General features: G+C 32.6%; 1 protein-coding gene across 2 annotated transcripts in view; it reads left to right on the plus strand.

The window, feature by feature from the left end:
- The window catches only part of LOC126883902 (facilitated trehalose transporter Tret1-like), a 257,767-nt gene that overhangs the window by 135,387 nt on the left and 105,848 nt on the right, over positions 1-16,532 (plus strand). Inside the window, exon 2 of one of the 2 annotated variants that reach the window (XM_050649602.1) lies at positions 3,990-4,217. The gene's annotated coding sequence lies outside the window, so the exon portion shown is untranslated. Of the gene's footprint in view, positions 1-3,989; positions 4,218-9,572; positions 9,598-16,532 lie in introns of those variants that run through there. The other variant, XM_050649603.1, reaches the window with a different exon arrangement.

Here is a 16,532-nt window from a genome sequence, read left to right on the forward strand (position 1 = left end):
GTGAAAATATTTTTAAATGAAAAAAAATCTTCATTATCGAATTATTTTTCCGTTACAGAATGGATCGCAAAACTGGCCTACCTGAGCGACATATTTTCTTACGGTAACGATTTAAATTCAATTCTTCAGGGTAGTACAACAAAAATATTTAATTTGAATAGCAAAATATATGCATTTAAGAAAAAGATTAAGTGTTGGTTATCGCAAGTTAAACAAAATAATTATTCTCTGCTTACTTAGATTTCCTAAATACCAAAAAAATAATTAAATTATATAAAACTGAATGCAACAATTTGTATCTATTTACAAGCCTTGTATTATGGGTTTGAAAAGTATTTTTCCACAGTAATCGGTGTACCTACTTGAGAGTAATTTATGAATAACGAATCCTTTCATAGAATATGAAAATCTTCAATTAAACAATGAAGGGAAACAACATATTTTAAAATTGGGTTCTGATTTGACGTTAAAGGTAAATTTTTCGACAATGACTTTCTATGAATTTTGGATCAGAATGAAAGAAGAATATCCCAGTCTTCACAACCAGGCTATGAATATGTTGCTCCCTTTTGCAACAACAGATTTATGTGAAGCGGGATTTTCGACAATAACGACAACTAAAAACAAAGCGAGAAATCAGTTGTCGATAAACACGTGACTTCGAATAGCACTAACCAACTTACTTCGATTAGCACTTTACAACCCGAAGTGGACACTGTAATACAGAAGGAACAGACAATCCCATTAAAATGTTAAAAATTTTGTGAAAATAGTTTTTGTAATTTTAGTTTTCAATAATAATTTACTAAACATGCAGGTAATGCGTATTTGAAAAAATTATTGGTCCGCTAAAAATTATCCTAAGTATTACCGGTCCCTGATAAGGAAAAGGTTGAGAAACAATGTTCTAGATCATAATTATTCTTTTAATGAACAGTTTCAAATTCCGCATATTCAAAATAAAGGCCCTAAGCTATCTTTATTAGAATCTATGGAAATTAATAAATTGACACCAAAATACAGATATAATTCTGAATGACCAACACAAGACAAACAGCACCTCACTCCTCAACCTTTTCAGTTAAAGACTTTAAAAAGGCAAACCCATAGTAATCTAAATCACTTGAGAAAGGCATTCTGCCGAAACAGCTGTAGCCACATAGTTGTAATAAATTTAGTGGAAGTATAGAAAACAAACGTTTTCAGTGTTTTATTGTTAGATATCTGGATTCATTTCTTATGATGTGTCCGAAGTAATGTAGCTTTCGAGATTTGATGGTGGTCAGTACCTCTCGGTTTTTCTTCATTCTTCTGACTGCCTCCTTAATTGTGACTCGGTCAGTAATGTAGCTTTCGAGATTTGATGGTTGTCAGTACCTCTCGGTTTTTCTTCATTCTTCTGACGGCCTCCTCATTTGTGACTCGGTCAGTGTCGGGATTTTAGCCGATTCTCCAATATAGCCATATCTCAATTGCTACAAATTGTCTGAACATTCTTCTTCTTCATGTACCATGTCCTTTCAGAACGTTGGTTACCATCATAGCTATCTTAATTTTATTCACTGCCACCCTAAATAGCATGCTTGTATCAACACCATACCAATCTCGCAAGTTCTTCAACCATGAGGTTCTTCTTCGTCCTGGACTGCGTTTGCCTGCTATTTTTCCTTGCATGATATTTTGTAGCAACCTATATTTGGGACCTCTCATTATATGTCCGAAATACTCCAGCTTTTTCTGCTTGATGCTTTTTATGATCTGAGTAGTCTTGCTGAGACGTTCTAGTGTTGTGGAGTTTCGAATCTTCTTCACCCTCGAAACTTTTAAAATTCTTCTATAGCACCACATTTCGAAAGCCTCAAGGCGATTTTGATCGATTTTATTCACAGTCCAGGACTCGACACCATAAAGTAAGACCGAGAACACGTAGCAGCGAAGTAGGCGGATCCTCAATGCCAATTTTAGTTCTCTGTTACATAACACCTTGGATATCCTTCTAAAAGCCGCTCTAACCTGCTCTATCCTAGATCTAATTTCGCCGTGACTTTCTGCGTTACAATTTAATTGCTGTCCAAGGTAAACTATTTTATCAACTTGCTCAAGTTTGGTATTATTTACATATATAGACAGTTTTATATGCTGTTGTTTACTTATTACGAGTATTTTGGCTTTCCGTATGTTCAGATCCAGACCTGCCTCCCTACAATTCTCAACGACACTATCAAGTAGTGTTTGCGGATCTTCTTGACTAGAAGCTAGGAATACTGTATCGTCCGCATATCGCATATTATTGATGACTTCACCGTTCACAAGTATTCCTTCTTGTTTTTCAGAAAGTGCTTTTCTGAAAATTTTTTCGGAGTAAACGTTGAAAATCTTAGATCAATATAGAGTGCTTAACACGATCAAATGCCATTTGGAAGTCAATAAAACAACAATATATGTCTACAGATATATCTCGACATCTTTGAGCAAGTACGTTCATTCCAAACGTGCCTCTCTCGTTTCTGCACATATTTATTCTCGCTCAAAGTCCACGGTTCCACACCATAAAAAAGAACAGAAAAGACAGTATCGCAGAAATCAGTAAAACTTAACCGTATAAGATAAATGTTTAGTGCGCGGTGTAAATTATTAGAGATCAATTAGATGTGTTAGTTTGAGTTATGTGTTTTCAGTATTAATTGTAATATAAATATTAAATGAATATAAGTGTTTGTAAATAAAAGAATATAAATTCACTGTTTTTATTTAAATATGAGTTTCTTTAAAAAATATAAATAATAATAGGTACTGAAATCAGTAATTTCGAAATAAAAAATGTTACAATGTGAGTTTTTAATACGATAGAAATAATATAAAAAAGTTATTTTGACTAGTCTGTAATTATTATTATCTTTTTTAAATATTCTTAAAATATTTGTATCGTAAAATGTTTTCCAAATATTTAATATGAAATTTTTATACTATAGAAATAATCTAGAAATATGCTTTGACAAGATAATTTCTCTAATTTTAATAATATTAAAATATTTATGTGACATTCCAAGTGATACGAAGCAGTTAGACAGAGTTCTTCAGTTTAAAAAAAATATCAATGTAGGTATCATAAACTTTAAATTTTTTTTATGACATAACTTGTTAATGCTCTTTAATTATACCTCTTGTAATCTTGTTTGTAATCGTCCCGTGCGAGTAGCCATAGTTGCCGAGCACGTTAATGTAAATAAAAAAAATATGTATGTCCTAAAATGTTTTCCAAATTTTCAGGTAATAAATCTGTAGCGTTACGGCAAAAGTTGATACTATGTCAATCTAGCCTAATTTTCATTAGAAAATGAAAAAGGTCAAAATTGTATAAAATATAATTCTCTCAATTTTTGTTTATGTACAATGAAGTTGTAAAGTTAATAATAAATGAGATTCGGTTCAATAATTATGCTTCCTCCTTCCAGTATTTTTCCCCTTAACTCAAAAAATATCGACCGCACGAAAAAAATTTTTGTCGAAAAGTTAGGATATGTCGATATATTCAGCAACAACGGTTCTCCTTTAATATCAAGATGGCGGCTAACGCAACGATGCAATTCAGTCGCGATTTTAAATTTACACTACTATTGGCTCCCCCTAAAGATAATCAAACTTTCGGGCAGTTCACAATGCAAGGTCAAACGCTATGCCGGGCCTAATTTACATATTTGTGATATCGTTATGAATCTTGTTTATACCGTTATAGTATGTAATTTGTATACTTTATACAAATCATTACATATATAGTATGTATTTTGTATACTTATTATAGCAATCATTACATAAATGTAATTTATATTTCCTCCATTATTTTTCAGAGAATTCTGTATTTAGCACACAAAAAAAAAACAAAATCAACGTTTAAGAAATTTTCTTGATAACGCATTTAAAACCACAATTTAAATACGAATTACCACGAAGATAAAACTGCTTATAATTCAGCTAATCTCTTGTCATAGGTTAACCCAGTGAACACAAACAGGTAGCTGAAAAAATTCATCCCACCAGATACCACAAGAAACTGCATCTCAGCTGTTGCCGTTGCTGGTGGATGTTGGAAGTTCACTTTCAAGTTGTTATACTGTACAGAATCGCTGGTGAATGTGAAGCCGAAGGAACGGTTATTGAATTCTTTCGATTAACGTAATTATGTACTAGTGAAAGACGAAAACAAAGAAAAGTCAAACGTAAGTAGAGTTATATTTATATTTTAATTAATACCATTGATCAAAGTTTAATTAATACTATTTTTATTGGTCGCTCAAGATTATGTTAACGTTGTTAAACACTTACGAGTGTTAAATAGTTTTGGTTGCATAGTTTAAAAATATTCTGATGCAACGAGAAATGTAAAAGATTTAAAAATCGAAAATATTTTTTCTTAAGTCGTAGACAAACTCTGATAGGTCTGGATCCCGCGTATGAAAAAAAAGTTGATTAATAGCAAGCTGAAAATTTGTTGATAGCTTAAGGGTGTCTAGTCGGACAAACTTTGATATATGGGAACACTGGAACAGGGGAAGTTTTAATTGTGGAACAGGTTAAAAATTTGGAACGGTCAGACCACGAAAACGGCACATGTATTTTGTCCGACAGAACAGACTTAAACTCTCCTAACAGAGATTAAACTCTCATGCAAAAATCAGACTGCTATTTATCACCAAATGGGCGTTTTAATGAGTGGAACATGTAGAATATGTCAAATGACAGGAATTATGACAGGTGATAAATAGCAGTCTGATTTTTGCATGAGAGTTTAATCTCTGTTCGGAGAGTTTAAGTCTATTCTGTCGGACAAAATAAATGTGCCGTTTTCGTGGTCTGACCGTTCCAAATTTTTAATCTGTTCCACAATTAAAACTGCCCCTGTTCCAGTGTTCCAATATATCAAAGTTTAACCGACTAGACACCCTTAAGCTATTAACAAATTTTCAGCTTGCTATTAATCAACTTTTTTTCATACGCGGGATCCAGACCTATGATTTTCACATGTAAATTATCCTTCTATAATTTGCAAAGAAAAAGGGCGATAAATGAATAGACATGGGAAATCTACGCATTTTACCATCTATGCATTCCACAACACGTCAATTATTTATCTATCTAAAGACCAAACGAATTTTGATTCATAGTAGGTACCTACCTTCTTTAAATTTTCTGTTATAACTTTAACTATATTTGAGAATAAATAACTATATTTTTGAAGATATGACATTTAAATTTGTTTTCTATTCTGTTCGTACAGTGTTTCTATTTCTGTTCTATTCGTTCAAAACGTATAAATAATTATACGTATTATAATTCCGTACAGGTTGCGACAAATTTTAGATCAAAATTTAGGTGAAAACAAAAGACATTTTCAAGAAAATATCTGATTTATATAAGGGAATCATTTTTTTTTTTAAATTAAAAATGGTCATTTCTCCACTCAATTAACTGCTGCGAAAATTCATGTTTTATGAAGGATTTTACGATTTTTTTTAGGCAAAGTTTAATAGCCTAAGAGCTGGGAGCGGATTTTGTGTGTGATAAGTAATATGGAAAAACTATACGTGGATATGTTGAATTAGTTGTGTACATGACTTTCACCAACGGCCGGAAACCAGAGTGGGGGCCGAGGGTAGTTATAAGGGGTCAAAGTCGCGGTTTTTATTATTTTTTTTTATGAAGCTCATGATCGAGATAGTGCACCAAAATTTGCTAATATGTAGGTCATGACGTACCTAAGCAAAATCTCTAGGGGCGCAACACTGCGTGGCCGAGAAAGGGGTGGGGGTAGGGGTGAAAATAAAAAATATAAGGGGCTTTTTGCGACGTTCGTGATTGAGATAGTGCACCAATATTTGGGTATAAGTAGACCATGACATAAGCAAGTAAAATCCCCAGAGCCGGAAACCAGAGTGGGGGAGGAAGGTAGTTATAAGGGGTCAAAATCCCGTTTTTTATTATTATTTTTTGTGACGCTCATGATCGAGATTGTGCATCAAAATTTGGGAATAAGTAGGTCATGATGTAACTAAGTAAAATCTCCAGGAGTGGAACGCTGCGTGGCCGACAAAGGGGTGGGGCAGGGGTGAACATAAAAAAATATAAGGGGTTTTTTGCGACGTTCGTGATTGAGATAGTGCACCAAAATTTGGGAATAAGTAGACCATGACATAACTAAGTAATGTCCCCAGAGGCGGAAACCAGAGTGGCGGACGAGGGTAGTTATAAGGGGTAATATTCGCGGTTTTTATTTTTTTTTTGTGGCGCTCATGATGGAGATATTGCATTAAAATTTGGGAGTAAGTAGGTCATGACGTAACTAAGTAAAATCTCCAGGGGCGGAACGCTGCTTGGGGTACAAAGGGGTGGTAGGCAGGGGTGAGTATAAAAATATATGGGGGTTTTTTTGCCGTTCGTGATCGAGATAGTGCACCAAAATTTGGGAATAATTAGATCATGACATCACTAAGTAAAATCTCCAGGGGCGTAACGCTGCGTGGGGGACAAATGTGCCAGGTCACAAAAAAAATAATACACACTGCGACTTTGACCCCTTAAAACTGCCCTCATCCCCAATTCTGGTTTCCGGCTCTGGGGATTTTACTTAGCTAAGTCATGGTCTACTTATTCCCAAATTTTGGTGCACTATCTCAATCTAGAACGTCGCAAAAAACCCCTTATATTTTTTGTATTCACACTTACCCCCACCCCTTTATCGGCCACTCAATCTCAATCTAGAACGTCGCAAAAAACCCCTTATATTTTTTATATTCACACCTATCCCCACCCCTTTATCGGCCACGCAGCGTGCCACCCCTGGAGGTTTTACTTAGTTACGTCATGACCTACTTATTCCTAAATTTTGGTGCAGTATCTCGATCATGAGCGTCAAAAAAAAATAATAAAAACGGCGAATTTGACCCCTTATAACTACCCTCGTCCCCCACTCTGGTTTCCGGCTCTGGGAATTTTACTTAGTAATGTCATGGTCTACTTATTCCCAAATTTTGGTCCACTATCTCAATCACGAACGTTGCCAAAAAATCCTGTATATTTATTATATTCATCCCTACCCCCACCCCTTTGTCGGCCACGCAGCGTTCCGCCCCTAGAGATTTTACTTAGTTACGTCATGACCTACTTATTTCCAAATTTTGGTGCACTATCTCGATCATGAGCGTCACAAAAAAATAATAAAAACCGCGACTTTGACCCCTTATAACTACCCTCGGCCCCCACTCTGGTTTCCGGCTGTTGGTGAAAGTCATTTACACAACTAATTCAACATATCCCCGTATAGTTTTTCCATATTACATATCACGCACAAAATCCGCTTCTATCTCTCCGACTATAAGGAAAGAGCTTTAATTTAAGACTTACTTTAATTATACATAAATAAAGGTTGAAAAGAAATTTGCAAAAAATTATTATTTGCATAATAAATAAGCACTATAAAATATTTTATTTTGCAGGAAAATTTGCGTATAGTATAAATCAAAAAAATATGCAATAGTTTAGGATATACACTCAACGGCACAAAATTCCGCCACCCAAAATTTTTGATTAAGTTTGGCAATCTATAACTTTATTATTTGTACTCCGATTTTCAAGATTCTTGCATCAGTTTGTAGGTACATTATTTTCATGTCGTTTGTTATTATTCCGGTAACAAAAAATGTTTGCTTTGATGGCATTTAATAAGGGTAAATGGAAGCGTTGTTTTTTCTCCTAACTTTAAAAAATTCTGTGGAAAAATTGGACAGCTTATTTTGTTTTATACTCCTTTTGTATTATGCTGGAGGTATCACTAAGCAAGGTTTTGTTTTTTGGATTATTCGATTATTTCTTTTCATGTAAGAGCTGTAAATGAAAACACTGCTTTGAAGGTTAATTTAATTAAAAATATCAAACGTACTAAAATTAACAAAACAAAACAAGATTAACAACAAACCAAAACAATTCAATAGCGGGTATGTCCACCTTTTGCAGCAACGGCTGCTCGCAATCTGTTTAGCATCGAATAAACATGTGTTATCCTTGCCTGGGGAATAGCCCGATATTCCTCTACCAGGGCCAAAACTGTACCAGATATTCTGAAGACCTTGGATGACAGCGAATAGCTTTTTTTAGCAATGGGATTGAGATCTGGGCTGCATGTGGACAATTCCAATCTTATTAATCCAACTCCTTATTTATAAGTCAATCAGTGTTTTTATTTACAAAAACTGGTACAGTTCTTACAGGAAGTAGATATTCGGATAATTCAAAAAACACAATTTTAGTGATGCCTTCGGGATAGTATGACAGGACTATGAAGCAAAATCAGCTATTCCATTTTTCCACAGAATTTTTTAAACTTAGGATAAAATACAACGCTTCCATTCACCCCTGTATAATGCCATGCAAGCAAAAATTTTTTGTTAGCGGAACAATTATAAACGATATCAATACATAAACCTACAGAATGGTGCAAGAATCTTGCAAATCCAAGCACAAATAATAAAGTTATAAATTATCAAACTTAATCAAAAATTTTGGGTGGCGGAATTTTGTGCCGGTGAGTGTATATTTAATTTCTTTATTAAATGTTACTATTTCTTTAACTGCAAAAACGCGATCGTTCAGGATAGAGTGTCTAGATGTGCAATTATATAAGGTCTCATTTATTTTGTATTTATGTAGAAATATTTTCGATAAATGCAGTGATAAATCAAAATTTCAAATAAAAATATAATATAAAATGCCATTTGAATATTGTTGTAATTTGTTTGTAGCTCGTTTCTTATCAATGTCGCGGCGATTAAAAATTTTGTAATGTTTTGATATTTGTGTTATTCATTTTTTGTGTTCCTATCATTTCCCATCACTTCGAAAGGCCTTTGGAAAATGTATTCTCCTTGTTTCATAATGCTATTTTCATTTCGTCATCGCCATTTTGCTTCACAAAGTTTTCTAAGGCTTTTACGAATAGAATGCAAAAAGAATGCGTTGAGATTCATCAAATTATTGATAATAAATTATGAATGAAGAATGCTAAAAATTATTATTTGCGTTATAAAATATTTTATTCTGCAGGAAAAGTTAGGCTACGTTATCAGTATAAAGCAAAAAATCATTAAAATCTATTCAACAGTTTATAAGGTATTTATTTAATTTGTTTACTAAATGTTACTATTTTTCAATTGCAAAAACGCGGTTATTGCGGATAGAGTATACACTTTTATAAGGTCTTTTTTTGTTTTTATGTAGGTATATTTTCGACAGATGCAGTGCCACAATGCAGATTCACAATTTCAATTAAACTCTCCTCCAAATTGGCGTATAAAAATTGTTGTAATTTGTTTATAACTTGTTTTTTTAACATCTTCGCCGTCGCGGGAATTAAAAATTTTGAAATGCTTTTTCGATATTCGTGTTACTGACCATTTCTCGCATATTTAAAAAAATTGGATGTTCACTTTCAAGTTGTTATGCAAAATCACTGGTAATTGTGTTGTGAAGTCAACGTTAAACAAACGGTTATTGAATTCTCTCGATTAATATGTACTAGTGAGAGACGAAAACAAAGAAAAGTCAAACGTACGTAGAGTAATTTAATATAATTTTAACATAATTTTAATTAATAAATTCGCTGACCAATCATTAATTCCAATTGTTGACCAATATATTTTTTGGAAAAAATTTTATATCAAAGTTAAAGTGAAAACAAATAGTGATATTTTCGGTAAATGGTTACATTTTTTTTTGGGCAAAATTTATTTTTTGAACAGCTGCGGCAATTCATGTTTTTATGATTTCTTTCTCCAAAGTTGAAGAAATCAGCTTTGGTTTTAAACGTAATAAATTAATTATTAAATTAAATTATTATTAATTAATTTATTTAAATAATTATAAATAAAGCTTGAAAAACAAATTTGCAACAACTTATTATTTGCATTATAAATATCTAAGCACTATAGAATTATTTATTTTGCAGGAGAAGTTGCGTCCTGTTAAAAGCATAAAACAAAAAGATTTGGTTTAAAAAATATTCAATAGTTTATGAGATATATATTTTTTTAATTAAATATTACTATTCTTTTAATTGCACAAACGTTGTTGTTGTCGATACAGTATACACTTTTCTAATGACTCGTTTTTTTTTGTTTTTATATATATTTGCGATGAATACAATGAGAAATCAAAACGTTTATTAAAACATTAAAATAAACTCCCCTCCCAAATGGCGTTTAAAAATTGTTGTAACAAAATTTGTTTATAACTTTTTTTTTAGTAAGGTCGCGGGGAGTAAAAATTTTGACATGCTGTTTCGATATTCGTGTTCCTGACAATTTTCACGCATTTAAAAAAAGTTTTTCTAGGACCATTTTTTGCCGAGATAGCTTTTAGTATGACACAATTGATCCAAAAAAAGGCATAACCCAGACATCCAAAGTGAAAGTTTTCCTACAACACCAAATTGTTCTCTATGGTCCACATAATGTTCACTAAAAAGTCACACCATTTTGAGCGTCGGGTTTGGAGGGGAGGTAGGGGAGAAATCGGTAAATTAGTAGTTTTTTAAGTTTTTCGTCAATATTTCTAAAACTATGCGGTTTAGCGTGAACAATGTTCTATACAAAAATGTTATGCATTGAATTTTAAATAAAAAAGGTCCTATACATAATCCTTCTAAAATGAAGGGTCCAAAGTTATTGAGGTAATATGGTGTAATTGGCCCAAAAAAGGCCTAACCCCGTCATCCAAAATAAAAGTTTTCCTCCAACACAAAATTGTTCTATATAGTCCACATATTGTATAGTAAAAAGTTACACCATTTTGAGCATCGGGTTTGTGTGGAGGGGGAGGGGAGAATTCGTTAAATTAGTAGTTGTTTAGGTTTTTCGTCAATATTTCTAAACGTAAGCCGTTTAGCGTTAACCATATTCTATAAAAAAATATTTTATATTAAATTTGAAACGAAAAAGGTCCCACGCATAATAATTGTTCTAAGACCAACGCGCAACGGTTCCGGAGTTACGGAGCGTGTAAAGTGGAGGTTTTCCATATTTTTCCATTTTTTGGACAAATTATAATATTATTACTGAAGAAACTAATTTTTTTAACAGGATTAAATTTTCTAAATATAATTTTCTATTTAAATGGCCGGTGGTATGTTCCTGATAAGCCCTTGAAGGAACGTCAAACTCACAACCTTCAAGAGGCTTCTACAGGCCTAGGCCATATAAATCTCTGGTACGAAAAAACCCACTCTGAACTTTCCATGGACAATATCGCATGAATATCTTTTCAGCAGTAAAATTTTCGTTTAAAATTTAATGTAGAACATTTTTGTATAGAATATTATTCACGCTAAACCGCTTAGGTTTAGAAATATTGACGAAAACGTAAAAAACTACTAAAGTTTTTACTGAACAATATGTGGACCGTATAGAACAATTTGGTGTTGGAGGAAAACTTTAATTTTGGATGACAGGGTTAGGCCTTTTTTGGACCAATTATACTATCCTACCTTCGTTCCTTTGGAACCGTTAGTTTTAGGAGGATTATGCATAGGACTTTTTTGTTTAAAATTTAATGTAGAACATTTTTATACATATAGTCTGTTCGCTAAACTCAGACGCAACTTTCTAGATATTTTAGTCGGTAATTTTGCCAATTTTAGTAAAATTGGCAAAAAATAATTACTAAATAGTGAGTAATTTTGCCAGTTTTTGCAAAATTGGCAAAAAAAATTATCGACTAAAATATGTAGCCAGTTGCGTCTGAGTTTAGCGAACAGACTATAACGTTGTTCACGCTAATAGTTTTAGATATATTGACGAAAAACTTAAAAAGCTACTAAGTTGCCAACTTCTCCCCCCACCTCTCGGCCGACGCTCAAAATAGTGTGACTTTTAACTGAACAATATGTGGACCATATAGAACAATTTGGTGTTGAAGGATAACTTTTACTTTGGATGTCTGGGTTTGGATCTAGTTACACTATATTATACTATTTTCCAACTTTAAGAATTCATAGTTTGTATATTTATCAATACATTTAAAACTGCGTGAGTACATCTACCTGCCCTACAACTTAACAATTTGAAAAATAGGGATTTTCGTAGAGATCTTAAATAAAAATTTGTTGCCTAAAAAGTGGTGGAGGAAGTAGTTTGCAATATCTTCATTAATAATGGACCAATTTCAATGTTTCTTTTAAGTTGGGGTACCATATATAAAAATAAACATCGTTATATAATGCAAGGATAGAAATGGAAGACATACACAAAGACGCTGGAAAGGACACTATCCACATATTTACAAATACTAATGGGAGAATGCTTTGTACCCTAGCAGCAGCAAAAGACACATTTATAATGAGCACGCCCTTCACATGGTTTACCAGGATCAACTGAGGGTAATCATATAGACCATATTTTGATTTCAAAAAAGTGGAGGAGAATGAGAATAATTCAAGACGGGAGGTCGTATCGTTTTGCAAATGCAGATTCTGACCATTTTCTAGTAATTAGTCCAGAAAGCCACTGCGCATACGCTAGGAAAAATATTCTGATTCGGATTTTTTGCACAATCTTACTCAAAAAGGACTCCTTTTAACAAATTTGCATGTTGCCAGGACCAAAAGGTGGTCAAAAATTTTTTAAACGTTTTTTTTGTTTTTTTCCTAAAATTATTTTTTTTGCATAAAAAAAAGTTTTTTTAGGTTTTTCGGATCATTCCAAACAGAAAAGGTCTTTAGTAACTTTTCTCTAAATATGATAGTTTTTGACATATAAGCGATTAAAATTGAAAAATTGCGAAATCGGCCACTTTTAACCCTCAAAAACTATGTAAAAAACTGAAAATTTGAATGTTGACAAGGTAGGTAGATATTCTATAAACATCGGTTGATGAAATCCCGAAGAGATTTTTGCAATACAATATTCAAATCTCCTCTGTTTTTTAATTGCTAATGAAGCGTGCGCGACACTATTTTCCACCCTACAGTATGGTGCAAATGAAAGGAATAAATTCGTTATTTCGTAAACCGGCCACTTTAAGGAAAAATCTCGAAACAGGTCGATTTTTATTTTTAAGTTACGATATTGTGGCATATATGGTATACTAGTGACGTCATCCATCTGGACGTGATGACGTAATCGATGATTTTTTTAAAAGAGAATAGGGGTCGTGTCGTAGGTCATTTGAAAGGTTCTTCAATTCTCTATTGAGTAATGTAAACATTTACATATTTATTTATACAGGGTGTCCTTCTAATTCTTTTTTTGTCAAATAATTTAATTTAATAAAAAATTTTTGGACACCCTGTATAAATAATTATGTACATGTTTATATTACTGAATAGAGAATTGAAGAACCTTTCAAATGTGCTAGCACACGACCCCTATTCTCATTTAGAAAAAATCATCGATTGCGTCCATATGGATGGCGTCACTAATATACCATATATGCCACAATATCATAACTTAAAAATAAAAATCGACCTGTTTCGGGATTTTTCCTTAAAGTCGCCGGTTTACGAAATTATTCCTTTCATTTGCACCATACTGTCGGTGGAAAATAGTGTCGCGCACGCTTGATTAGCAATTAAAAAACAGAGGAGTTTTGAATATTGTATTGCAAAAAACTCTTTGGGATTTCATCAATCGATATTTAAAGAATATCTACCTACCTTGGCAACATTCAAATTTTCAGTTTTTCACATAGTTTTTGAGGGTTAAAAATGGCCGATTTCGCAATTTTTCAATTTTTAATCGCTTATATGTCAAAAACTATCATCTTTAGAGAAAAGTTACTAAAGACCTTTTCTGTTTGGAATGATCCAGAAAAACATAAAAAAACTTTTTTCCATGCAAAAAAAATAATTTTAGGAAAAAAACAAAAAAAAACGTTTAAAAAATTTTTGACCACCTTTTGGTCCTGGAAACATACAGTTAAAAGGAGTCCTTTTTGAGTAAGCTTGTGCAAAAAATCCGAATCAGAATATTTTTCCTAGCGGATGCGCAGTGGCTTTCTGAACTAAATAGGAAATATGTAGGTGAAACTTACACAAAGAAATACACAAAAATAAAATAATGGAATATAAGGAAACTAGAATCAGATAGTATTCAGAAATATTATTCAGATGTCAGATATTATTCAGATGTAATTCTAAAAATTTCGAAAATAAATTTGAAAGTCTCAAACGTTAACAATATAGAAGAAACGTGGAAAGAAGTAAAAGGGCCACATTTTGATAACAGCAGAAAAGGTAATAGGATTTAAAGAAATAAGAAGAGAAAACATAATGGTACGATGAAGTATGCGAAACAGTAACCAAGGAAAAAATCGAGCACGAAAGAAATGGCTGAAGACAGATAGAGATGAAGACTTGGAGGGGTATAGGAGAAGAAAGAAAGACTCGGACAAATGCTGTACAAAAAAAAAAGATATAGATCGGTAAACTTATTGGAATTGGAAGTAAATAACAAGAATAATGTTAAGCTTTATAAATATATTAAATCACAAAACAAAAAAACCAACAGTTATGATTGATGCCAAAATATTGGAGAAATATTATGAAGAGTTTCTAATGATGAAGAAATTTGCTCTTGTTTGTCTCAAGGTTTCAAATGTTGTAAACTTTGTACTTTCTCATCTAAATGTAAAAACCCTGAAATTAAGCAAGAAATAATATCTGATGACGCATATTATCAATACTTGGTGAATCAATTGATGATGACTTAAAATAAACTAATTTATTCATTAATTTTTTTATATATTAACATTATTTAAAAAGAGTATTATTGTATAATACAATATACCTATTATGCTCAAGAAAATAACTATGATAAGTTTACATGTTGGTGAATATTAGTTGGAAGGTATAGAACACTTTAAATATCTTGAGGTCTCAGTTAATGGAACTAATGATAGAAGCATAGTAAATAATAAAAGAAATCAATGAAGGCAGAAAACAGAACCTACTGGAAATACAACAACTACCTCAAAGATAAGAAGCTTACTCAAAATACTAAACTGAAAAGAGCAGCAATTAGACGAGTAATCACATAATGGTGCTGAAGTAGTGTCTGATAAAGAAAGTGTAGAAAGATTGAGGAACCTAGAGAGGAAAATAGTTCGGAGGATAGCAAGCCTACTAAATTTAGGTACCTAATAGTGAATATGTAAAACTGACGAACCATGAAGTACGAGAACTTTTGAAAGCAGAAGACATATTCAGATTTATTAAGGCACAGAGACTAATATGGATATGACATATAGAAAGGAGAAATCCAGACACCGTTATCAAGAAGATTACCAAATAGAGACCTGTATCAGGCAGACCACGAGGAAGACCCAAAACCAGATGGGAGAACCAGATTATCTAGGACCTTAGAAAAATGGGAGTTAGAGAATGGGTAACCATAAGAAAAGCAGGAACGAATGGAAAAAAATTGTAGAAGACGCCCAGTCACACAACCAATTGTAAAACCAAAATGTTAATGCGGAGTGATTCACCTCGACCAATCAATCGGAAGAGCTCAAAGAAGGCGGCAATTTCTCCGATAGAAGTGTATATTCCATGATGATGATGATTACTGCATATCAATAAAAATTGTTTTAAAAAAATTATTCATCAGTTTACACTCATCTGTGTAATTCATCCGCATCTGCGTACCCACTATGCGAGAAACAGTAAAAACTGTTTTTATCTACTCTATCTCATATTATGCATAAGTTTTTAGTTTGTGAAAACTGTCATTATAGATACCAGTGCGTGAAGGATTTAAAGTGTGTGTGAAGTAACAATGTATTTTAAATGGGGTTTACTTTTTCGCACTGTTTTTTGGCACGCTTTCATAACGAGCGATCCACAATTATTGGGATCAAAAGTAGCCGTGCAAGAAATTACGTATGTCTCGTTTTAATTTGACTTTATGTCATTGGTTTATCAATTAATTTTAATTGCCATTGTAAAACATAAAAAATTAGTCCAAACCTTTAACACAGAACTTTAATCAAAAGTGAAAAGAGTTAACAAAATTATAAGTAACAATAATAAATAAAATCAAACAATATGCTGTATATGTCCACCACCAACATCTCTACATAACCTAACTTTTCTTATTAAGTTGACGTACACTGCAAAGGTGAGGTAAACTGGAAAGTATATCTGAATTAAGAATAAACATGTGCTGTATAGGTATCTCTGTCATTATAATCAAATATCCTTAACTTGCGTTGTCATAGTGAAACAATTTGAGCAATAAATTACAACAAAAATTTTGACAGTTTTGTGGTTTGAAAGAAGTTAGAATTTTTAAATGTCAAAGGTCTAAAAATTGTAGAATAGAAATGAATTCTAGTGACGAAGAGTTACAGTTTTTTTATTTGTTTATCGTAGATAAAATATTGTATGAAACTGTACGTGAAATACTTTTTGCTAACTTACGCGATGTATAGCACTGGCACCGCTGTCGCGCGTACTCTAAACACACGTGCGTTCGCAAAAAGAATACTTCACG

This window comes from Diabrotica virgifera, chromosome 4 (genome assembly GCF_917563875.1).
Source record: "Diabrotica virgifera virgifera chromosome 4, PGI_DIABVI_V3a".
NCBI classification, from domain to species: Eukaryota; Metazoa; Arthropoda; class Insecta; order Coleoptera; family Chrysomelidae; genus Diabrotica; species Diabrotica virgifera.